Source organism: Cupressus sempervirens, chromosome 2 (genome assembly GCF_028749045.1).
Source record: "Cupressus sempervirens isolate cs-2001-9-10 chromosome 2, ASM2874904v1, whole genome shotgun sequence".
NCBI classification, from domain to species: Eukaryota; Viridiplantae; Streptophyta; class Pinopsida; order Cupressales; family Cupressaceae; genus Cupressus; species Cupressus sempervirens.
Window position 1 is genome coordinate 221,467,989 of NC_143119.1, and position 26,685 is coordinate 221,494,673.

General features: G+C 34.7%; 1 pseudogene; it reads right to left on the minus strand.

Moving 5' to 3' along the window:
* Positions 1–26,685, minus strand: part of LOC149571847 (uncharacterized protein At2g33490-like) — a 90,766-nt pseudogene that overhangs the window by 50,384 nt on the left and 13,697 nt on the right.

Genomic DNA, 26,685 nt, shown 5'->3' on the forward strand with positions numbered 1-26,685 from the left:
TGTTTCTCCTCATATATACATACAAACTCACATAGATATATTCTATTTCTCCCCCTTTTTGACAATAATGCCAAAGATTTACTCAAAAATTATTTACACAGATACACCAATGTAAGAAAGAAACTCAGAATATACCTTAAGTATGAGAGCTAAATTCTTATCCCAATTTTCTTGAAAAACTTTGCACATTTGTAGAGCAAATTTTACTTCTACAATAAGCTTGATCATGTGATCTATAATTGAGAAATTATTATCATGGATCAATGTTTTGGAATAGGCAATGTGCTTCTACATTATATCCATAATGGGAAGGACCATTTCTAAATATCTATCAGTGAAGATCAGATCCTTGCTTCCTTTCTCAACAATTTTGCCAACATATCTGACAAGAATCTGATTTTCATATGATGTGCAGAGCTTGAACTAGGGTCAAGTCACAACTGCTATGCACTACCCTTCATATCTTCATCAATTTTATTCAATTTTCTCTTTATTTCCTTAGTATGCTCAATGATTTCACATAACTTTGCAAAAAGTGATGTAACATTTGTGCAAGAATTTTCAAGATTGGTCAAAATTGAGGAAAACTCTACTTGTTGAATAGAAATTTGTTGAGCAATGTGCTCAAGCACTTTGTTATCAAATTTCTTCTCTACTTTCTCAATCAATTTATCTTGACCACTAGAATCCTCATTAAAATTTTGCATTGCTTCTTCCAATTGAAATAGAATGTGTTGAGAAGTATTAACTTCAACACCTATTACCTTAGTCAAAATATCCTTAGCACTCTCTATGATTTCATATTCTCTGTCTCTTTCTTCTCTTAATTTCTTCTTCTTGGCTTTCTTTTGGAGGAGTTTACTAGCTAGTTGCATTTGATCTACAATGGGATTATCAAAATCCCACTTTGGAATTTCAATTTCCTCATCTAAACCAATATCTTCCTCTATCTCCTTTCCACTCAAAATTATTGTACAAGGTTGAGCCTTGAGTTCAACTACCTTAGAATCCATAATGGAAACAATAGTAGAGATAGCAAGACCAGTAGTAAAAACTAATATAACACTAACAAATGGAATAGTGAATGGAATGCTTACTGAATCCAAAACTAATATACTTATAGAAGTATCCAAAGCTATAGAAAACAAAACTATAGAATCCAAAATTGTAGAACTTGAAATTGTACTTGTTTCTAAAGAACACAAAATTATAGAACATGTTGTACATACTGCTAAAGAACCTGACTCAAGAACTAAAGAAGAGGGAGGCTACAAATTAGTAGATGAAGTGGTAGAAACTTCCATTAGTGATAAACTAAGCTAAGAGGGAGTGAAGAGTGATTGGACATTTGATGTTTCTTTTGTGGTCACAATCAAACTTGTTGAAGCTGACTCCAAATGTGATGTAGCTATTGATTTTCTTGGAGAATGAGGAAGTGAGGCAATGACTATTGTAGCTATATTCATAGGATCAGTCTCCTCATTATCTTCTTTGACTTCCTTAATAGCTTCTTCATCTTTATCTTCTTCAACTCCTTCACTATCAAATTGAATTGTTTCAAAATTTGTTTCTTCTTCCTCATCATCACGGTCATCATCCTTGACTTCTAATTAAGAGCCACTCAGTTTTTGCAAGTGATAGATATTCTTCCACATGCCTGTAGCATTCTTGACTACATGTTCTATATCCTTTGAAAAATTAAACAAGTATTGAATCTAGGAGTCATCCCATCTTCATATTTCTTCATAGACTCACTTACCTCAGCATTTGTAACACTTGGTAATAGTTGCCTTAGGTTTTGTTCATAGATATCTCTTGTTGTCTGCATGGCTAAGTCCCATCTTGGCTTCAATCTATCTAATAGATCTTTACAAATATGAGAAGCTATCTAATTAGGTGAATACTTCCATTTACCCATCTTGGTTAGCACCAATTCCTCAATCTACTTCTTCTAAGCCTTTGTCCTGGTCTCACACTTCAATGATTTGAAGTTGGTTATGCCTACACCTTCTTCCATTTGTTTCAATCTTTCCTAAAAGGTGAGAAGAGGCTTGCTAAACAAAACTTCCCTACCTTTCTTCCTGGATCTTATGGTAAACACTATAGTGGATGGTTTTGATGGCTTGGTGATGATCACATTGCCTTTCTTCTTCACTAGCTCTTCTTCCTTCTCTGATTCATCTTCATCCTCTATATCATCATCTTCTTCTTCTTCTTTACCTTTGGTCAACAAAAGAGTTGTGCTAGTTTTGAGTTTTTCTATTCTCCTCTTGCCTTTGTTAACCACTTGTGGAAGCTTGATTTCAAGTTCTATTCTTGCCTTGGCATCATCATAGGTTCCAAAGTGTAGTGCCTTCAAATCAATAGGTTCATTTAATAAGGCTTCAATTATGTCTTTTGCTTCATCAATTTTCACTTCACATGGAAGAGGTTTTACCCATACAATTCTTGGAATCACTGCCTAAATGTAAACTTTGTCATTGTCTACCATGAAACAAACATCATATTTGTAATATTCAACCAATTTCATGAGAATCTTGAATCTATTATTCATTTTCTCTTTGAAAACATCAAAGTAGTTATCCATTATGCTGTCAAAATTCTCACCCATTTCTACAATGTACTCATTAATTTGATACAAAACTAGCACATCCTTTCTGCATATGATTGTACCTTTTGAAGGGAAAAAAATTTGAACATAGAAAAACAGACATGTCAACAAAGAACTAAATTTACAAGGATTTTTCTTGGATGTCCTTATACTTTCCATGTTTTTGTTGAACTATTTCAATAATAAGTCTACAATATCACATGACATATTATTTTTCATGACTTTGAATGCCAAGTCTACTGCTTCACATGACACACTATTGAGATGACTTGAACTAAGAAAATTGTGTGCTATCACATGTATGCCAAATTTTAGTTATGCATCAGTTACACTACTAATCTTCATGCCTTTGCCATCCCACTTGGCTAAGGTTTACTTTTCTAACTCCACTCAACCTAGGGTTTTAGTAGCTTTGGCTTTGGAGAGCATGAGAAGGTTGGTGATATGATGAATCATCTTCTTAGTAATCAAAATTGGTTGTTCAAGCCATAACTAACCACTATGAACTCATCTTAGGATTTATCTAATCCATTTGATTTGGAAACTCTAGGGTAGGTGGGGAATGTGGGTTAAACCTTTATCTTCCAAGTGCTTATGCTTGGGTTTAAAAACACCATTTCCAAATAATTCACCTAGGCCATCATCCATCTCTATGGTTCTAATTTCTTGAATTTCATGATTAAAATGAGTTCAAATATCATTAAAGAGAAGTACCTTAGGAGAGATTTGTGATTGCACTCCATTTGGATCGAGGGTTTTCGTAATTGCTAGTTACAAGTTTGAAATTTGGTAGTTTCCATTTGACTCCTTAGACCAACATTCCTAAGCCTTCCTTTGCCTTGTTGTTGTTACTTGATGCTACCATGGTTACTTGGTGGGATACAGAAAACTTCAAGAAATTTTTGCTGCAAATTGTGCTTGAAATCTCACTCTGTAATTTGCTTGAAGACTTTAAGATTTTCATGAAGAATGATTTCAATTTATTCCCCTTTTGATAACATTTTTCCATTAATACTTGGTCCAAAAGTAGTTGTGATGACATCATTATGTGTAATAGGATATCATCTACTAACTACCTAGATTGCTCGATGAATACTTCATAACTCAGTAACCAAACATGTGTGACTAGTTACTCCGAACCTTGGTTTGTAGAGTCCATGACCTAACCTTATTTAGTGATTACTAATATTGATCTTTTTGTGATCCCCTTGTATCTCAAATACTGATTTGGATCTTTGTTTCCTTTCCAATTTTGGAACTATTTTAGATGTGACCATGATAATGCAGTTCCAATTCATACTTAAAAACTTAGTTGGAAATGGTGGAGTCACCCACTTTTTTGAGTGACATGACCATTATTGCTTGGACTAGCTTCTTTAGTGGACTTAGCAATCCATTGCTACCTCATTTGCTTTATGATGTTCTCTACTTTTTCCTTCTTTTCATCTTCAATTCTACCTATATTCATGCAATTTTTGGCTAGATGACCAAGTTTTGTACAAATGTAACATCTTATGGTGGTATCTCTCTTCCTTGTGTGATGTTTAACATAATTCATGCCAATGTGTCCATACTCTCCATAGTAATGACATCTACACCAAGTGTTATAGTCTTAACCAAATAATGCTTTTACAACTTGCTCTACTGGATTGAATGATTTTGTTCTATAGTTTGATGTCTTGTGACCTTGTTTCTTGCATTTGTGACATTTTCCTTCAAATTTTGGTTTCTCTTTGCATTCATTAACCTTGTGACCATGTTGATTGCAATTGTAAAATTTACCATTGAATTTTTCTTTTCCATTACTCCAACATTTATTTGATGTATGACCTATCTTACCACAATTATTGCAAGTAGGTCTTTGATTCCTTTGAACACCTTGTTTGGAGGTTTCACCTTCTTCTTTGTATCCAAGTCCTAGCTCACCCTTTTGTCTATAAAGATTATACTCACTTTACTAATTCAATTGATCCATGTCTGCTTGGGATTTCATTATTCTTTCATTGAGTTGATTTTTAGAGTTTAGATCAATTTTCATCCTTTCATTGATTTTCCTTTCAGTGTTTAAGTAATTCCTTGAGCTTTCATTTTCAGATCTTAGACTCATGATTTCTTCATTTACATTAGAGAGCTAATCAATAAGATTTTCTTGCTAAAGGGATTGATTTTGAATTTCATTGTTCCTTGCATCCAAGTCTTCTTTTTCCTTATTTCTTTGTTTTGAGATTTTACACAATCTTATTGACTAAATTTATTGTATTCTTTTCAATTTTCTTACTTCTTCTTGTAAGGAACCATTCTTTTCTAGGAGTTCTTTGATTATATCACTTGCTTCATCTAAACTACTTGAAGGGAAAAATCCTCAATATTTTCTTCAATGTACTGATGATCATTCATTTAATTTGCAAGTTTCTCCTTAGCTTTCTTGAGTTGTGCAATGGCCATTTCTAGATCTAGCTTTTCATTATCAATTGCTTTATCAAGTCTAAAAATTTCCATTGTCCTTGATCTTTACTCAAGCTGTCAAGCTTTATCCTGAGAACCACAAAGGCTCTAATACCAATTGTTGGAAATATTCAAGACTAGGCTAGTTGACTGAGAGGGGATGGGTGAATCAATAACCTTAAAACTTTTAACAAATTCAGACCTTAATTGCAATAACCCAATAGCCATTTAATTCATTAACTTAGATCTAACTGCATGCATAAGAAACTAAAAACATAAACATTCATGACACATGAACATAATGATTTGATGACCCAAAAACCTTCCAAATAGAAAGTAAAAATGGGGTGGGGATGATACCCACAAAACTTCAATACTGCAGCATAAAGTTGGCCTATTAAGGCTTAGAATGATCACTTCTGATGATCTACCCTGTTAGGAGCAATTAGAACTACTAAGTCCACCTTGTTAGAAGATTTACAAACATTTAATGAAGTATGCACTCAATAAAGAGATTTGACAAAAGACTATTAAGTCTACCTTGTTAGAGGATTTTGGAGCTGATCCACCTGTTAGGATGAAATAATAGATCTCTAACTTACAACTAATTTGTTGATAGAGATTCTTTGAAGTACTGATCACCTATATGTGATAGATATAACTCAGTTGCTCCTGATATGGCCTTACAATACACTTTCCTCTACTACTGATTCACTTTTACATTCTTGCATTTCATTCACATTATCTCACATTATTACATTAAACACTTGGATATGATACAATATATTACATATATATCAATCTAATTCACATAATTACAAAGCCGTCCAATATACAAGTTAACACCAATATTATAAAGTCAGCTCAAATGAAGATACTCAAGTTCTAAATACTAACTTGGTGAAGTTTTGATACATGGTGTCCACTATCATTACTCAGCATCATCATGCATTTGATAGAAGTGGAAGCTCGATCCATACTAAACATCTTAGAGTAGTCTTGAACTTGGTCTACACTGGCAACTCAGTAGATACTATGTAAATTGGTATAAACTAAATTCCACATTTACTATACCTAAACTTAGTAAACACTAATCATCTCATCACTCGATTAACGCTAACTTTGTTTCACATGAACTGATGGCTCAATAGAAACTACAAAGCTTGGTAACCACTAAATTTCTTAGTAGGAACTATACTACCTAAATTTATTTGGTAACCACTTGAATTCTTGGTAAGAACTATGAAGTTTGGTGGCTATTGAATTGCATGGAAAACACTATAGACTGTTCAATGAGCTTGGTAACCATACAGAATCTGAATAAGTGTTGTCACTAATAAAAAACTTGACTTAATGTCAACAACATAATACTCTAAGATCTAAAATATTATAAAGGCATGGTCACACACTATGATTTATATGATTTAATAGGAAACTTTCTAGGAAAAGAAAAAACAAATACATATTTTTGTAAAGCATAATCACTTCTGATGATTCTCTAGATGTGCCAGAAATATCTGCACTAGATTATTTTGCTCTAGTGCTAGGAAAGGGGATGGCCATCAAAGGTGGTGAAGGAGATTCCTCAAGGATTTTCTTAGTTTTTGAGACTTCTATAATCTTTGGCAGCTACAAAAATTGACCCTTTGGACCATTAGGCGGTATAGATAGACTACAAGTTGCAAGAATAGGAGGAGGTGGAGGCAATGCAAATGCAAGCTTTGGGATTGTTGATCTAGTATTTTGTATGATTGAATTCTCTTGACTCTTCTTACCAAAAAAGGTGTTGAATGAGTTACATTAGATATGTTAGAAGACTTCAAGGGCTTCACTAAATCAATAGGTGGCTCGGGAAGCTCATATAGTGTGGTTTTGTGAGGTGGAGATAGATTAGTAGGTGAGACATTGGGAGAGAATTTTGATGGACCACCATTACAAGATATTGAGGAACAAAGGATAGGGCCAAATTTGAATGAAGAATCTATATGCTTAGATGTCAGTGGGCCACTATGAGGTATACTTGACTGATTAGACCACAACTTGCCTGTCAATAGACCTAAAAAAACATGTCATTTGATTTTCTTAGAATCAAAAGCATCTAGAATGTCAAACGTTACCATAGGTAGCCTTTCAACTAAAGCTAGCATAGGCAATGTGTTTTCTCAAATGCCTATATTTGGTTCTTCCAGAAGTTGCTGACCTATTGATATGCCATTTTGACTCAATATGTGAGTAGTACAAAGGTTTTTAGTTGTTTCAACAAGATTCAACTCATTCTTTTATGATCATGTATATTGATTATTGGATTCTGATAATGGAGATGTATGCCACAAAGAGCCAATAATCTTAGTTCCACCTTCTGTCCCTAATCCCATTGCAAATTTGCTTCCTCTACCAATTGTATTCCCACTTCCACCACCAACTAGAATTGGCAGAGCATAAGTCACTAATACATTTGGTACCAAATTGCAACGGTAGTGACGTTGCAATTTGGTACCAAATGTATTAGTGAGTGTGAAAATTTCTCTTTGTTAATGTTCTTGTATCTTGTATCTTGTCAAGATTGTTACACTTCCTATGCATGGATGGTACCAAGGGTGCTAATTTAATGCCAAACATTGGACACCTAGTAGTACTAAGCCTATACTCAACCTCTTTAAGTCTTTCTTGTGCACACAAAAATATTCATGTTACGGATCATTTGAAAAATTCAATCATCTTAAATTTGATGCTTACTCTAACAAACAAAATATAACAAGGATTTAATAATAATAGTCTAGATAATAAAGAAAAAATTAAGATCCTCATGGGTAATTGGAATTGAACTAAAATTTTCCGAAAATAGCTTGCTACTACTACTCTAATTGGTGGACTTTCAAACTACTAAATTCTAAGAGAATATCATGAATTTTCAATTTATGGAAAACAATGTATTGAAGCATGTATGAATATAAGAGAAAGAAGAACATAAACATATAACATGGACATGTATTCTTTGAAATGAAAGCATCCAAGAATGTAAGTAAAAGTAGAACTATTGAAGTGTAACATACCTCGTTATGCACTCTTGATATTGCCAAAGTTGATAGAAATTTTTTCAATTGTGAATAATGATATATTATATAATCAAAGTAACAAAGGAATTTCATATTCATGATAGTCAGTTTTCAAAGTATAGTATAGTACATAGGTTGAAGAAGAAATGTATCCTAAACTGAACACCACTATATGAAAATTATGCATTTTATCCCACAAGAACTTTAGCACTAGAACAACTACTTTAAAGTTTACTAAAAACAAATAGGCATAACATTTATATAGAAAAGAGATAACAAAATTTCATTAAAATATAGCATATGCCTTGTTGTGTGTGTTGACTATGGATGTCCATTTTCTTTTCTCTGTAAGATGACCTGTAGCATTTAACTATGAGTAAATCTAAAATAAAATGTTTCTAGAACTATGCATTCTACTTGGCATTTGCTAATAATAATAGTTATAAGAAAGATCTCTTTTTCACTGTTCTATGAAATTCTACATAAATATCCTTAGTATTTTTTCATTCTTCACTTTCCAAGTTGGTTCAGATAGATTGTTAAAAATGTGACTCCATGTCTAAGCTTTTCCTTGAAGACTAGACTCCCAAACATGGATCTAAAGACAATTTTGTCTACAAGGTCAATCTATAATGTAGCATCCTCACATAATTTTATAAATTTAAGTCAATCAAATTTGAAGTTCATGAAGCAAATTGGAAAATAGTAAGATCTCTATATCGTTGTACTAAAAACTCTGCATAAATATCCTTTACTATTCAGCCATTCTTCTCTTCCCAAGATGGATGAGATAGATTAATACAAATGTGACTCCATGTCTAAAATTTTAGTTGATGACTAGACTCCCAAGCATTGAACTAAAAACAAAATTTTGTCTATAGTGTGAATCTATAATGTAGCATCCTTACATAATTCTATAAATTTATGCCAATAAAATTTTTAGTTTGTGAAGAAAATTGGAAAATACTAAAATGACCATGTCCATGCTTGGAATTCATTATAATCATAGTTTCAATAGCAATTACCAAATGAAGAACTTGCCTATAAAATACTAGCCAAACAAATTTTAATTATCAATTAAACAAAAAATTAATCTTAAGCTAAATCTTTTGTTGTCTTCATTTATATGTTACACTATCCTCCTTTCAAGTAAGGGAGTGCTTAAATACCTCTGATTGGGCAGGTTCAACTTGCAAAGATGAACATGACTCAAATCTATCTAACTACAAAATATGATTGCTATATAAAGTTACATCAAAATTTAATCTAGTATATGATAACCAACATACAATCAAAAGCATTCTTTGGATAATTATATTTGACATTAAGACAATTAACAAAAAAAGACCTTGATATCAAGCACGCAATTGAAAATAGATTAATGCAAATCCATTAAGTCAAAGATTTGCCAACATAGAATCCAAATATTCCAACTAAATAAGCTAGTGCTTTCTTTTGAAAGCATTTTGAATAGAAAACTATTAAACTATAATTGTCTTTTAAGAATATTCTACAAAGCTATGATGAGTGTAAATCTCACTTTATCTTTAGTAGAAATATGATAACATCTTAAAATCCACACAACAATAATCTCATGGCTGACTTTCACAAAATAAACATGTTTAGATAGGAATAAAGAAAGAATTTATTGGAGAACAATTTCTATGTTAAAAAAGATAGAAATGTAGTGTACCTCCATGGAATTATTAGAACTAGTGGTAGATTCATCATATTCTAGATAGAATTCAAAACTCAATTCTCCATCATCTTCCTCTAGCTCATTAAGTTGATATTCAATATGTTGCTCCTCAACAATATTCTTTACATGAGGTTCAAGTGCCTCAGGAGTAGCAATCCACTTTTTATATAAATACAATTGTTCCATCAAGAAAAGGAAAGAATTGGTGAGAAAGGTACCACAGATTGATTTCTTGAAACTTAAAAAGATAGAGTGAGGGAAGAGTGCAAGCATTGTAGTTATAAACCTAAGTGGTATAGTGACGAGTAGCTTGAGTTAAAAGACTGCAAGATTTCCCTTGCTTCAAAGACTTCAACTAGAAAACAAGGAGTATCACCTCATTCTCATAATCCTCTTTAGTTGACTACAAATATGCAGAGGTAAATACTTCCCCTTTACTAGTCTTAGATTTTTATTTTTCTCTATCTTCTCACATATGCTTGTATGCTTGTCCAAAATTGATAATATACTCATAAGAATATATTTATCTAATAGTACCACTTAACATAAAAAGCGGGGGAATAAAGAATAAACAAACTACTATCTACCTTTTTGCATCACACTACTCTTTCAATTCCTACAACTAGACACAGAAATGTGAGGAGTGAGAACATAAGTCAACTATACTTATGTAGAATCATAGATTCAAAAGATATTTTGGCAAAACAGTAATATTATATTTATCACTTTTAGGTTTCGTATATGTTCTATGAGGAAAGCTTCATCCTTAAAATAAATTTTCATGGCAAAATAATGACCAAGTATCTAAGATCATTAGTTCAAACTTTTAGGTACATAGTGCCAATATTGTAGTATTGTTCTCATTTCACTAAATTGGCAAAAAGCTATGTCATTAAGTCCAACACTTTCCCCCTCCCTTCATTTTCTTTTTTGTTTTTATATAGAGAGATCAAGCAACAAGTGGGAAAGATGGAGGTGAGGTGAGAGGGGAAACAAATATGAAAATGTTAAAAGAGCATTTGTTGAAACCCTAGATCCATATTTCATTAGGAAAATAACATGGGAATGGGAAGAATAAAGATCAAGGGATGGTGAAGCATCCTTATGGAACATAGCTTTTGACTAGAGCATGAAGCATGATTACTTGTTAGTTTAGTACCAACCTTTAAGTAAAAGCAATAGATTGGTTCCCATTGACCCTTATTCTTAATTGACTCTTATTTAGCTGAAAAGAATTTACAAAATTTTCATTCCAACATAGTCATCTATTGAATTGAACATTGATGGTACTCTTAAGGGCCATCTAGGAGCAGCATGTTCTAGTTGTTTGCTTCATTATTAGAAGTATATTTTTCTCCAAGAAAAATTTGTAATCTTGGTATTAAAATCAATAACAAAGATAAATGGGAAGCTCCCACTAAAGATTAATCTTGATGCCTAATAAGGGTTGCAAAGAATTACTAATTGAAGGTGACTCAAGCACTGGTAAAGGTATTAAGAAAAGGTTAATAGTCTTAATTGACATATGAGATTGTATAGTAGAGAAGCTTTGGGGTGGATGAAAAAATATTTTGAAGTGGAGTTTGTGCACTACCATTATGAAAAAAACTGAGCTATTGATTTGCTAGGTAACAAGGAATTGATAATAATATTATAATTTCAATAGAAAGCTTTGATATAGTGGCATGGGAGGGTCTCAATAAAACTATTGAGATAGATAAAGAACTTATAAATAAAATTTTCCACTCGACTCTTTTTGGCATCTGGAAGCAATAGGTGGCTTGTGCATTTAGGCATGCATAGTATGATTAGGTGTCATAAGTGTACAATATATGTGGTGAGATATTGTAGCATCTAGTATTGAATAGGCCAGCTTTACATGTTGTAAAATAAGGTTATTCAATTAGTTCTTTGAACTGTTTGCTGGTATGGTATGTTGGGCCTTATGTTTAGCTAGTGTGGGCTTCTTTGTAATAATCTAATTATGTGCTCCTTCCTTTAGAGATTTTCTTAAGAAAACCTAGGTTCAAATTTTAGATTCAAAAAATCTTTTATTTTCTAAATTGAGCTTTAGTTCCCATCAATGTGAATTTTGGGCCATAAAGGGTGTTGGAGAAGGGTCATTTTGGGTCACAAGCTACCTAGTGTATTTCTGGTCAAAATCTGAGGTAATCAGCTATGTTAATTGCATGTGTAGATTGTGGGCCATTGAACCTGGTCATTAGATGCAGAGTCATCTTGGAATAAACATGGAATCAGCTATCCAAGAAGCCCAACAATGTGACCTATTGCCTTCTAACTAGAAGGATTTTGCCTATGTGCTCTTAGATTGAGAAGGAAGCAAACATACCTTTCTAGAATGAAATATTTTATGCAAAGTATGATTATGCAACTCATCTAGATGAAGTGCAAGCATTAATCTAAGAAAAAAAAGATATTAAGCTAAATGTATGCATCTTTACTCTAAAATGATATCAATTGCTAAGACAAGTATGAAAGCTAGAACTTAAATGAGCAATTACTTTGACAACAATTCAATACAATTCAAATTCAAACCTCTATAATGAGGGATTAGAAGCTTCTTATATAGAAGTCTCAAAATCCATCAACAGTCAAGATTAATTGGGATGGATGGTTAAGTTCAAAGAGAAGATCCAGTTGAAATGGAAACTTTTTTATGCAGGTGAAGCTAACTATTTTAGATTTGGGTGTGATAAGTAGTTAACTGAGCTTTTCATGAGTGTGAGAACAAGTTATCTAAATCAATTCCAATTCAAGAGATAGTTCACTCAAAGTTTCCATTTTGGAATTGAAGAGAATATTTTGAAGATATTATTTAATTTAATAAGATGAGATATGACCTCATTAAATGCATATTTCAATTAATTGAATAATCACATTCAATTAATTAAAGTAACCATATTATTAAATTAAATCTAATCAAGAGGTTTAACGCAACTAATCTAAGTCAATACTTTAGGAATTAAATGAGTAATATGATTAATGTAGATTAGGGTTTCTGACATTTGACAATTAAGTCAAGTAGCAAAAATCAAAATAAGAATTGCCTATTAAAATAGGACTTTAGGGTTGACAAAAATAGACTAGAATTGGTTGTCATGGCATTGAGCCAATTTTGGGGTATTACATTTTTCCCCTCTTTGAATGAATGTGTGAGCAACACGTTGAATTCAAAGAAAATTAGAAAACATGATGCATAGGTCAAGAAATGAGATTGATTCTAAAATTTGATGATGCAGAAACCAATTAATAAGCTTTTAAAGATTATCTCCAAAACAAAACTTAATCTTAAGGAATCTAGATAGAACACCTAGATACCTAGAGATGATAAGACCAGTTCTGAAATTAATGACATAGAGACCAAATGATAAGATTTTAAAGATTATCGCCAAAATAGAGCTTAATCTTAAGGGATCTAGATAGAACACCTAGATACCTAAGTTGAATAAGATTTTAAAGATTATCTCTAGAATGAAGACTAATCTTAAGGGATCTAGATAGAACACCTAGATACGTAAGTTGAATAAGTTTTTTAAGATTATCTCCAGAATGGAGCCTAATATTAAGGGATCCAAATAGAAGACCTAGATACCTAACCATAAAAGATAACAAGATCCAATCATGAGTCATAGAATCATCCCCAGAATGAGGCTTGATCCTTATGAGTTAGGGTTTAGACTATCCCAATACCTATCCATCAAACTTTGACCAAAAATTTTATAAGGTTGATCAGTAGATCAAAAGATGAGATAGATCACAAAGATGCTAGATAGGGGGGAAGAAGATGCCCCAAGTGATGAAATGCACCTAGTGATGAGGACATAAGATGGGAACAAGATGCCCCGAGCATTGAAGATTTAGACCAATTTGAAATTTAGATTCAATGATGTAATTATCCTACCCCCTTGAGAGCAAAATTAAAAGATGACACACTAGGAATATGATGTGAAGTAGTATATTGAGAGAGACAAAGGAAATTCAAGATTCAGTAGAATATAGAAGAGATCAAAATGATCAAAAGAAAATTCAAAGTCAATTCAACATGATTTTGAGGTCCAAAAGACCAAGTTTGACTAAAAGTTCACTAGTTTTGACCATAGTTGACTTGAGTTGACTTTTTCCAACATAAAGTTTTAAAATTTGAAGGATTTTGAGTTGAAAAGGTTCTAAGAGTCACAAAGTATCAAAAAAATTTGGACTACACAAGTGTTCGATTGTGTTGGTCTCAAAAAATTAAAATGCATTTTTGAGCTATTTAGGTGTGTCAAATTTTGAATTTGATCCCAAAAATAGATTCAAAGCAGTCAAATTAGCCAGGAGGTGATTTTCACACAAATTGGAACACTTTGAAAAATTAGATCAAAACCTATATAAGAGCCCAAAGGGTCTTTTTCAAATCATTTGTGCATTTTGTCTTTAGTGAAGAAGAGAGCTTTGAGGTGAGAATGGTAGTTCTTGTGTGTACACAACATTTTGAGTGCTCCCAATGACACAGCTGACTGGTGGACTACGGACCTTCAATGAGTAATCAACAATCCCTCTTTGTATTTATTTTTTCACACATTTTGAGTCATATTTAGTACATTTTTAGGATTTTCCAACTTGGGTTTGTCAGTTCTCGAGTGAGGGTTTCATTCCTTGTGTAGACCAAATTGGTCTTCGTGTGAAGAAACACTACACCAGTGTTTCTTCATGTAAACTAGTGAGGATTCTCGCCTTAAAGATACCCACTTCTTGCACAAGATGCATAGGATAGTGGTCATTTTTTTCCCAATGTCTTGTTATATCTCATGCAATAACATGCTTTCTCACACAAAGATGTGAAATCTCATGCAAGAAAGAACTTTCTCGTGCAAAAAAATGGTGTCTTCTTCAACATTTTAAATTCAATTTTTCATCATTTCATTGGATTTTTGAGCAGCGACTAACCATTTTATTTTTGTCATTGGTCATGTGTGTAGGTTGTCTTTGATGACATCTCATTCAAGTCCTAGTATCTGCCCTACGGAGCTCTGTTGCAAAGTCTTCATGATGCCAATATGGCACATATTAATTGATTGGGGTTATCATATCTATGCTAGATCCCAATAGTGCTAGTGAATCATGACCTATTGACAATATTGGTGGAGCGTTTCCATTTGGAAACGAACATCTCCACCTGCCATAGGGAGAGATGACCATCACCCCTGAGGACATCTATAGGATTTTGCACATACTCTTCCATGAGCTGAGGGTTGTGTGTGATACAATATTGAGAGCAAGGACAGAGGCACTGTGAACCATCTTTTAGAGAGGCTTGGCTATAGGGCAAGCCATCACATGGGAAAAGCTCATCTATACATATGGCCCTACTCACAGGTTGGCCTCAATTTTGGCAATTTTATTTAGTTTTTTTTTGGTGCCTGATAGAGGGCAACACTGATTAGAGTGTGGTTGGGGTGTGATGCTACAATGGATGTTAGATGCTCCAGAGAGATTAGGGTGGGGAAAATGCATGCTCACCCACATGTTTCATAAGATGTACAAGATTATTTACAATGAGAGGAGGAGCATAGCTATTGGGGTATATGTTTTACAAATCTGGGCATGGGAGCACCTGCTAGTTACTAGACCCATTTTTGAGGATGCACAAGAGCCCATGGAGCCATATATATGTAGGTATAGGGGCCAACTTACCTAGGTCAGTTTGTAGAAGACTGAGCACTAGAGGAAAAATCTCAATGACCTAGTATCCATTGTATGGTAGCCCTAGAGAGAGACCAAGGATTGGGATGACACTCCTTAAGAGTTGAGCTAGATTTTCACCTTACAGCCACTGCTAGGCTGAGTTGCCCATATTATAGAGAGATTTCCCATCACTCAAGTATGGTGACAATATGGGTGGCCTCAGGATATTAGCCAAAAGTATTGCTCATATTCTCAAGTACCTAGAGATCTGGAGCAAGGGTGGTCAGCCAGATTGGACTCAGGGAGGTCAATGATCAATGTGCACAACCTTATTGTTACATAGTGGGACTATCTGCCAGCCATAGTAGACATGTTGGGATGATGCCTACCTACCAGAATTTCTTCATTAGCCATCCCATCCCATGGTTTTTAGACCCACTAGGGATAGCAAATCCTGGGCCACTGATAGCTTAGTAGGGACCACAAGAGGAACCAACACAATAGCTAGCATAGAAGCCATCACAAGGACAAGCCGAGTAGGTTAGAGACTGGGTTAGGTAGGTGTAGATTCTTCCCCAAAAGATGGGGTCAGATCTAGGTGCTGGTGGTAGTGAGACAGAGTAGGATCGACAACAGAGATTGCACATGGAGGAGTAAGAACCAACTAAGTAGTAGGCCAAGTAGTTAGATGGAGGAGATGTAGGACTAACCTGTTGCTAGGCCCCAAGATGCACTAAGGAGGGCTAGAAAGTAGATTTGATAGGCTTCTCAATAGCTAGGGGAGCTACAGATATAGGTGGCCATATAAGACACGTAGATAGTAGAGTGGGATCATGAGATCCTCAAACTATGAGAGGAGGTACATGTAGTTGAGAAGAGAGTAGAGCTATTGTAGGATGAGGTCCAACTATAGGTGGCCCAAGTGGCCTATTATTTTTTAGCTTACTCCATATTCATGCTCGATGAGGCTTAGTAGGTGCGTAAATTCTCCCATAATGCTCGAGAGTCAGGCAGTGCACGACCACTAGCCAAACTAGACATGCTACCACCTCCTCATCCTCTTCCTCCAAGAGGTGAGGGTACTAGATAGAGCTAGAGCTGATGTATTTTTGTCTCTGAGTTTTGATCTAGCTATTATCGATTGGTGTGCCAAAACCATTTTATATCATTTTTGATCGATAGTACTCGAGTAACACCCATTTTTTGTACTAACATACTCATTGATGCTAATATATATATATATATATATATATATATATATATATATATATATATATATATATATATATATATATATATATATATATATATATATATATATGAGATTTTGAGTTGAGTATCCTATGTGCATATCATTGTCATTTTATTCCTTTTAATTTGATATACATGAGATGTCTTATGTTGTGATTATTGTTGAGATAATGGGTGTTGCACACATTGCATAATATTGTTATTTTATTATTTTATTTTTTATTATGTAATATTGTTCCTAGATGGACGTGCAACATGTAAAGATTCCCATGGAATATTCTTGATGAGTTGTATTGTAACATTGTGGTAATATTTCATGTAATTATTTAATATTGGGGGAAAAGAATTAAATGCCCAATATTAAATGTGGGGTCAGTGGGTTATGTAGCACATGGTTTTAGCACATGGTTTATGTAATACCACTTGGTGGTTTTGTGGGACTTGCTACTATATAAGCAGCCACAAGGGTAGTTGTTGTAGAGTGAAAAAGGAGTGAGAAGGGAAAAAAGGCAAGAGTCGAGCGGGACAAGGCTTGACAAGTTAGCCAAGGGAGCATTTGTGAAGGTTGAAAGCATGGCATGGGATGTGTGGATTCATGCTTGTTCACATAGTTTGCTTGGTTGTGGCTATGGCCATGAAGGCTTCCATGGTTGTATGGAAATGGTATTTTTGCTGAATAATACATGATGATGGATGCTTTTGGAGGCTGGGTTTTTCCCTCAATGAGGGTTTCCCAGGGTATATCTTGTGTCACATTTTATGGGTATGTTGTCTATTCTCTTGCATGTGGATTTTAATTTCGTATTTATTTCAAATCTATTATGGGTTATGTGGAAATGGTTATATTCTTTATTGCCAAGTTTCCTTACAATTATGAGATGCAAAACATGATGTGATGTATGGATACATCTTTTATTTGATTTTTACATGTAGTGAAATGAGTTTATGGATTTATGGATGAAATGTATAGGTAAATGGACTGACATCTCATGTAGTGCTTCATATTTTTTCTTGATAGTAACATGTATCCCATCGAGGAGTGAGAGGATGAACCAAAGAACTGAATGCTTTTGCTGCCGTGAAGAATCATGATACTTTGAAGGGACCAATAATCCCTCATCATGGAAGATGGAAGTAGATTTGCAATCAAATTATGTGCCGAACCAAGTAAAGTATGCAATGCCAACCTATGTTAGATGCAACCCTAGGTATGGTTACCAAGCTTTGACAATTATCATCATGAAGCATATAGAAAAACCCCATATGCCATATAATTCCCACTTTCCAATCATGAGAATATGAATAGGACATCTGTTCTAGTTTTGTTGAGATGAAATGTAAGCATTCAAAGCACAAGAAGATAGAATGATGAAAAATTTTTATCCCTTTTAATGTAGCAAGTTAACATAAGCATCAAAGCATAAATTCTAGGATGACCAGAATGTTTCATACATACAGACATACCAGACACACAAGAGATCTATCATATGCTAAGTATTCCATAAGTATTATGTCCGCAATGACCCTTGCATTTGTAACTTGAGATAGAATTGTGCTAGATATACTCATAGTGACCCATACGTTCACTTTGTAGGATGAGTATCAATATTTAGTATAGCATGAAAAGTCCACTCCAACAAGCAAAGAGAAGAACCAACATTATTGATGTATCCGTATAGAAGGAGTTGAGGTAAACCTAGCCATCCAATATGAGATGGAGGCTCTTATAGTGGACACCCTTCTTATATGAACATTTCAAATTATTGGAACTAAACCACAAATAGAAAGAAAAGAGAAGGTCATGCCCCCAATCATAACTTCTCTAGTCAAAAATGACATCATTGAGTTGCTTGAGGAGACATGATGGGACAAAAACAAAACAAACAAATAAAATGCTCAACATATCCAAACAAGTAGATCATTTTGAGTTTTTTTGTTATAGGATTGATGTCAAGTGTTAAGGCCAGAACATGGATGAATTAAATATCTTCAATAGGTTGATGACAATAGACAGATGTAGTCAAAATGACTAGTGACTAAAGTCAAAGAGGATTCTTCATTATGAAGAACCTGAGTAGAACTGAGCAACATTAGACAAACATAGCCAGAATGACTGGTGACTGATGCAAGAGAGATCTTCCATAAAGGAATCTCAAAAAGTGACATGACAAATAGTAGGGAGATGTAGTTGAAACAATTGGTGACTATCGCAAAAGAGATTCTATGAGAAGAATCTCAACAAAGAGTGACACTAGCAATAGTAGGCAAACACAGTTAGAATAACTTTTGACTATAGCAAAAGAGATTCTATGAGGAGAATCTTGATAAAGAGTGAGACTAGCAATAGTAGGAAGATGCAGTTGGAACAACTAGTGACTGTCACAAAAGAGATTCTATGACACTAAAGGGCAGTGCCCCCAAGTTGTGACAAGATTCAATCCAAGGATACATGAGTGAAAAAGTAGGAAACTAAAGTAGGAAAGCAACTATACAGGAAGCTAGAGGATGTGCTACAAGATGGAGCATTGGGAACAAGAGGTGCCTATTTGCTAGATTTTCACCTTCTTGGTAGAGCTTATTTTTTTTGCTACCATGATGCCTATTTCCAAGTTTTCTTCAATTGTACTTTTCTTGTTTTTCAATTTTTTTTGTATTTTTCTCTATTTTTTGATTTTTTTGTATTACTAAGGTGCCTATTGCTAGGTTTTCACTAGGGTGATGATTTTTTTAGGACTTTTTGCAATTTTTAGATTTTTTTTAGGACATTTAGATATGTATAGAGAGCTTTTGAGATGAGATCAGCTGTAGAACCACTTCAGGTGGAGAGTGTTGATAGGCTCCTTGAGCACTTCTCCCTCGGCTGTAGAAAGCTGGTAAGCACTAGATCCAAACACTATAGTGATTATGTAAGGACCAAGATAGTTTGGTTTGAACTTCCCTTTTTGGCTCCATTGTTGATTCTTAGGATTTTCTCTTAGGAAAAGATCACATAGTTGGAAGTCATGTGTCTTAACTTTCTTATTGTAGCTTATGGACATATGCTTTTGATAAGTTCACAGATGATCGCACACTACTTGCCAATGTTCATCTAGTAAAACTAGCTCTTGAAGCTGAGATATTCTATAATCTTCATCAATAATGAGACCCTTCATAGAGATTCTTAGAGTAAGAATCCCAACCTCTGTTGGAAATATAACATCTACTCCATAAACCAAATCAAAGGGGAGTTATGATACTTTTTATGTATGCCCATAGAGCTGGATTAATTTAGAGGTGCTAGTCCCTCCTAGATTTTCTAATTGTGTGATGGAGGATCTTGAGGATCACCTTGTTGGATGCCTTTTCCTAGCCATTACCCTAGGGGTAGTAGATAGAAGACCAATGTTTCATGATTTTGAATCTTTTTCATAGCTCCTTGAAGTCTTTTTTTTAAAACTATCCTCCATTATTAGTAATGATGGAGGATGGTACACCATACCTACATATGATGTAATTTGTGATAAAAAGAGCTATAATTTTTCCATTTTCTATTGTGAGAGGTACTACCTCTACCCACTTTGAGAAGTAGTCTATAGCTATAATAATGAACTTATGTCCATTAGAAGAAGATGGGTGAATTTGACCCACAAGATCGAAGGCCCATTGTTGAAATGGCCATAGTGTGGTTGATGGAATTAGCTCCCTAGTTGGTGCATGAATCAGATTCCCATGCAGCTAGCACTATTTTTAGGACTTGGCATACTTGATTTCCTCTTGCTCCATTTATGGCCAATAGTAACTAGCTCTAATGAGTTTTCAAGCTAGTGTCAAGCCATTTGAGTGAGATCTTCTAATTCCCTTATGAACGTCAATTAATGTGTATTTGGACTCTATAGGTTCTAGACACCTACGAAGTGTTCCATTGAGATCTCTCCTAAACAAGTTATTAGTAATAATGACATACCATGAAGCATTATGGAGAAGGTAACATTTTTCATTCTAGGTTAGACCATCTAGAATGGTTTGGTCATAGAGATAGGAGTAGATGTGGTGGTAGTGAGATGAGTCTTGTCCTACAATAGAATAGATTATCCTAGAATTTTGGGTATCATAGGTAGGGTAGAATAACGCTTCCACTAGGAACTTGTGTAAGAGATTGTTTTTGAGCATCTATAGCAAGGAGGCCAGAGTAGCCATGGCATCAACCACTTTTTTGTCTACTTGAGGAATTTGTTGGAAGGTGATGTGAGAAAAATATTTCTTCATGTCATCAACCATGCATTTGTAAGGGATTAATTTCTCATCCTTTTTCTTATACACATCATTGACCTAGTTTCTTATGAGCTGAGAGTCCCCAAAGATGTTTAACTGATCCACTCTCCATTTAGCCATAATCTTCATGCCATTAATTAGAGCCTCATATTATACAATGTTGTTTGTACAAGGAAATAGAATCTTGTATGCTTTAGGCAATGAATATCTCTATGGTGTTATGAAGAGTAACCCAGCACTAGATCCCTATTATGTGAAGGACTTGTCAAAAAACATCACCCATGTTTGGTGTGTGAGTGTCAAAATTGATTCATTAGGGATGTTGATGTTCATTGGGAGAAGACTCTACATAGGTGTTTCTGCTAGCTAATATACAATCGCTTGTCCCTTGATAGCCTTTTGTTCGACATACTAAATGTCAAACTCACTAAGTATCATGACCCACTTAGCCAATCTTCCTATTAGAGCCACCTTGTTGATAGAGTACTTTAGTGGATCGATTTTAGCTACTAGTCATGTAGTGTGACAAAGCATGTAGTGTCTCAACTTTTGGGAAGCAAAGACAACCACCAAGCAAGCTTTCTCAATGATGTTGTAATTCATCTCATAAGAGATCAGCATGTGACTCAAATAGTAAATAGCTCTTTCCTTGTTATTATTGTCCTCTTGAGCTAATAAGATTCCTAGAGATTTTTTAGTTGTTGGGATGTACAAAATCAAAGGCTTCCCATAGATAGGAGGCATCAAGATTGGCAGATTAGCGAGATATTGTTTTATCTATGTCAAGCTTTTTTCGCAATCCTGACTCTAGTTGAATTTCACACCCTTATGTAGAGTCTTTATAAAAGGTTGTGATCTATCCATCATTTGTGAGATGAACCTATGAATAGATTGGAGTCTTCCTTGTAGACCTCTCATCTAGCTAATGTAACAGGGTGGAGGCATATCCATAATTTCTTGAACTTTCTCTAAATCCACCTCGATTCCTTTCATAGACACAATGTATCACAATAGTTTCCCTGATGTGATGCCAAATGTGAATTTCTTGGGATTAAGCCTAAAATTGAATTTTTCCATGTGATCTAGTATAGGTCCCAAATCTTGCATATGAGTATTGCATTTTTCACTCTTGACCAAGGTATCATCCATGTAGTCCTCCATGGTCTTATGCATCATATCATGGAAAATTGTAGTGACTACTCTTTGATAGTTAGCACCAACATTTTTCAAGCCAAATGGCATTATGTTCCAACAAAAGTTTCCCCATGAACATGTAAAAGTAGTATTTTCCTAATCTTCTAGTGCAATTTTGATCTGATTATAACAAGAAAACCCATCCATGAGTGAGTACATCTCATATCTGCTATCATGTCCATTATCATATCAATGTTGGGAAGTGGAAAATCATCCTTAGGACATGCTCAATTGAGATCATGAAAGTTAGTACAAACTCTAATAGATTGTTGTGCTTGGAGACTAGAACAATGTTGGATATCCATTTAGTGCAATCAATAGCACGGATGAAACCAACTTTCAGAAGCTTCTCCAATTTAGGTTTGATGAGCAATGCAACATGAGGATGCATTTTTTGAAGTTTTTGTTTAACTAGTTTAATGCCTGGCATGATGGACAAATGATGCATAATTAGATCAAGATCTAGTCCTAGCACTTTAGAATATGTACATGAAAAGTTTATCTTCTTCTCTCAGAAGAAGGAAATGAATTTCTCTTTTTCTTTTGGAGATAGTGACTGTGCCAGATGTATCATGTGAGGATGTTCTTTTGTGCCTAGGTTGATCGGCTATGTTGGCTCTATCAGCACTGATGATCTCTCTTGAAAGTGACTAGGAAGTGTATCAAATATCTCATCCATGGGCACCTCAAAGAGGTTTTCACCCTTGGATACATCTTTTATTTTTACTTTTTTAGGTTTTGATACTGTCGCAATCTAGTTTTCACCATCAGACCTTCTATTTTTTTCTTTTTAATTGTATGACTAAGATATTTGATGTCATCTTCAATCATATTGATGCATTGTTTGCTCATGGAAAAAATTATTGGTTCGACAGTGCTCAAGTAGTAGGCAAGAGCATAGTCATTCTTGAATGTAGGGACTTCACTAGCTGTATTAGAATTCCAATCAATAAGCTCAAGATATGTGAGTGAAAGCGTAATGGAAGATTCAATTGCATTCACAGTATGGTCATTAAATATTTCAACCAAAAATTTGAGACCTAGAGTGGCTTTGTCCACAAGTTTGTTTGAATGCCTTTGAGTACTAATTTCATCAACCGAAGACTCGAGGACACTAGTTGGATTAGACCCATTTGACCTAACCCTAGACACTTCACCCACTTTGAGTTTTTTTTCATAGACATGAACTTGGCCAATGTCTTTATCTATAGTTGTTTCTAAAAGGGAATCAATTCATATTGCTTAAAGTTAGTGCTACAAAGAAATAGACTATAGAATTCCTCAATAGTTATAGGGACATACTCTCCTTCATCATCTAAATTTTTACATAGGTTCTCAACACGTAATGCTTGACTAGACTCTCCCTATTCTAAATGGGCACGGTGTGGATTAGTATTGTCCTTAGAAGAATCACTAGTACCATCCATAGTGCTAACACATGGCACAAAGTCATCTAGATCAGCAAAGAATTTAGCAAGATTGTGAGGAATAGGATAAGGATAATCATCATCATAATTATCTTCTTTAGTATCTGACTCATTTCTGGATGAACCCTCAGGCTCTGGTATGAATTTGTTGACCCCTAAATGGAAGGGAACCTTCTTAAAGCCTAGACCAGATTTATCTTTGTTTCTTTGAGATATTTTTTTAATAGGATCAACTAGACCATTATTATTGCATCCAATAGGACCAATTCCCCTATAGCCAAAGTGCTTCATGAGTCTAAGACCAGGGCCATATTTCTTAGGAGTGATCTCATGAGCTTATTCTATGAGGTAAATTGGAGTCTCTTCTTTGTAAAGCCATGCAAAAATAGCTTTGTTTTCACTTTCATCCTCTAAGGGGACTGTAGCCTTGATAAAAGTGTCATTATACTTGGTTTGAGGTGTCAACACAAATGGCTTCTTTGCCTTAGATGGTCTCATGTAATGATGAGGAGACTTAGGAAGATATGTTAATGATAGCACTAGTTTGATGTGTTATTCACCCATTCTAGTTTCTTTCAACTTGAATGACTACTCAAGTTGCTTTATCTTATTATCATGATAATCAATATATTCCCTAGTAGTGGGTACAAAATTCTTAGTAGCTTTTAGCATGTTGCAGGTTTAGCTAGTACTTGTAGGGGTAGTGACTTCAAAGCCATAAAGGGAATTTTACACATTGATGGTATGTGGATGGCATAGCATGCATCTCATGTATCCATGGCCTTCCTAGTAGAATTTTGTAAGCCAAGGGAATGTCAAGGACCTAACAGGTGACATCCCTTTCTATAGGATCAACATGGAGGGACAATACCACAAGACCTAGAGACTTTCACTCAACTTTGTCATATGCTTTGATAGTGATCTTGCGATGAGGATCAATAGATTCCTCAAAATAATTTAATTATCAAAGTAGAGCAATGGAGACAATGTTTAGCCCAGATCCATTATTGATGAGCACCCAATAGACATGTGTCTAATGTATCATAATGTCAATGTGTAGAGGTTGATTGTATAGGTGACTCAATGAACTATCATCCTCCTTAGAGAAGGACATATAGTAAGGTGAGCTCAAATGACCTACCATAGATTGAAATCACTCAAGATCAAGATCTTGAGGAACATTTTCCTTAGTGAGGGCTTTGCCAAGAATCTACCTATGGGCAGGTGAGATTTGAAGCAGCTCAAAGATTGTGATTTGAGCATTAGTTCATTTTAATTGATCAAGAACACTATAGCTAGTCACTGCTAAATTTGTTGCAAGTTTTGTACCTCTACCAGATGGACTGGCAAGGGTATTATCTTTATGCTGCTCAAGATGAAGAGTAGAAGGTGCAAGGCCTTTAGGCACCAACTTGGTGCAAGAAAGTGTGACAGCATTGGCATAATATTGCAAAGATGTATTGACAATTGTATGGGAAGTAGGGCCCTTGAAGACAATGATGTCTTGGATTTATCTTTATCTTACTTTCCCTTGATGGTAATAACATCACAGTACTCAAAATCCATAGGTTCAACCATGTTGATCACATTGTTGTTAGTAGAATATGTATAGTTGACCTTGTTGTTAGGTTTTGGTTTTGAGCTCTCTCCTTTTTCATAAGACGGGAAGGGCTTCTTGAAAGCCTTGTGATCTGAGTTCTTGTTATGTATGTCTACCACAATGTCACCATCATTGATCATGTCTTGGACTTTGTGATGTAGGTTTAATCAATTGCAAGTTTTGTGCCCCTTATTTTGGTGGTACTCATAGAATGTAGTTTTGTTCCACCATGGTGGGTGTGATTGCTGATCATAAGGGTGAGAGTTGTCCAATGGTGAAATGAGCTTTTTTTGTAGTAGGGTCTTGTAAACCACATCCAAAGGTTCACCCAGAGGCATATAATCTCATTTAGGGCATGTAGCCCATGAGTTTCTCAATCTATTTTTAGATTTTTTGTTGTCAGGAGTAGGTTTCTCAACATTCTTGGTTAACCATCTGTGAGAACAAAGGCTACCTTAGTAGGTTTAGGAGTGATGTTTTCAACAACCCCATCATATAAAATTTCTCAGTTCTTGTTGACATACTTGGGTTTTTCCTTGTTAGAGGTGGATCCTTATTTTATGTCCTTCTAAAGGGTAAGTTTTCCCTTCTTCATCATGAATTCCTCTATGCAGATAGCTTGTGTGACCATGTCCTTGAAGGTGCATGGATCTTGTAGTTGGATTCTATACCTAAAATTGGGCAGCAGATTATCAGTGAAGATGTCAAACTTTTCCATTTTGGGAATCTTGCATGAATATTTAGTATAGAGTTGTCTCCGCCTCTGAAGGAATGTGAGGAAAGGTTCCCCAACGTTCTACTTAAGGTTACACAAATCTTGAATATTAATAGGGTGTTGAATGTTATGAGAATACTACTAGACAAACAAGTTGGCAATTTCATCAAACATTTTGATACCAGGAGGCAAGTGTGAAAACCACTTCATAGCCTGACCACCTAGACTTCTTGGGAATAAATGCATGAGATATGTCTGATTATGCATAAATTCCATAGACAAGGCACCAAATTCCTACAAATAATCTTGGGGATTATTAGTTCCAAAGTAATTATCATACTTAGGTAACTCTACTCCTCTTAGAAAAGGAGGCATGCATATGCTCTTGTCAAATGAAAATGGACAAAGAGCATCTAAGGTGTATATTTTTGCAAGTTTGTCTTTATCACACATCATCTGAGCTAGTTGGTCTTGTATGATTTTTAGTTGTTTTTGGAGTTTGGAAATCTTAGTTTCCTCTTCAAGCGTGATGATAGTTTCTATATTAAAATGATGGGGTAGCTTAACTCCCTCTTGGGCAAGTTTAAGAAAGTATTTTTCTTTCTCTTCATTGAGCAAGATTTCCATGACCTTTTGAAAGTTTTTTGTCTTTATGACAGTTTTCTATGTGTTCAGGAAGTATTTCCACCTCTTTCTATTGCTCATTAGTGTCATGGTATTTTTCTCTATCATTCCTAGGTTGATTGCG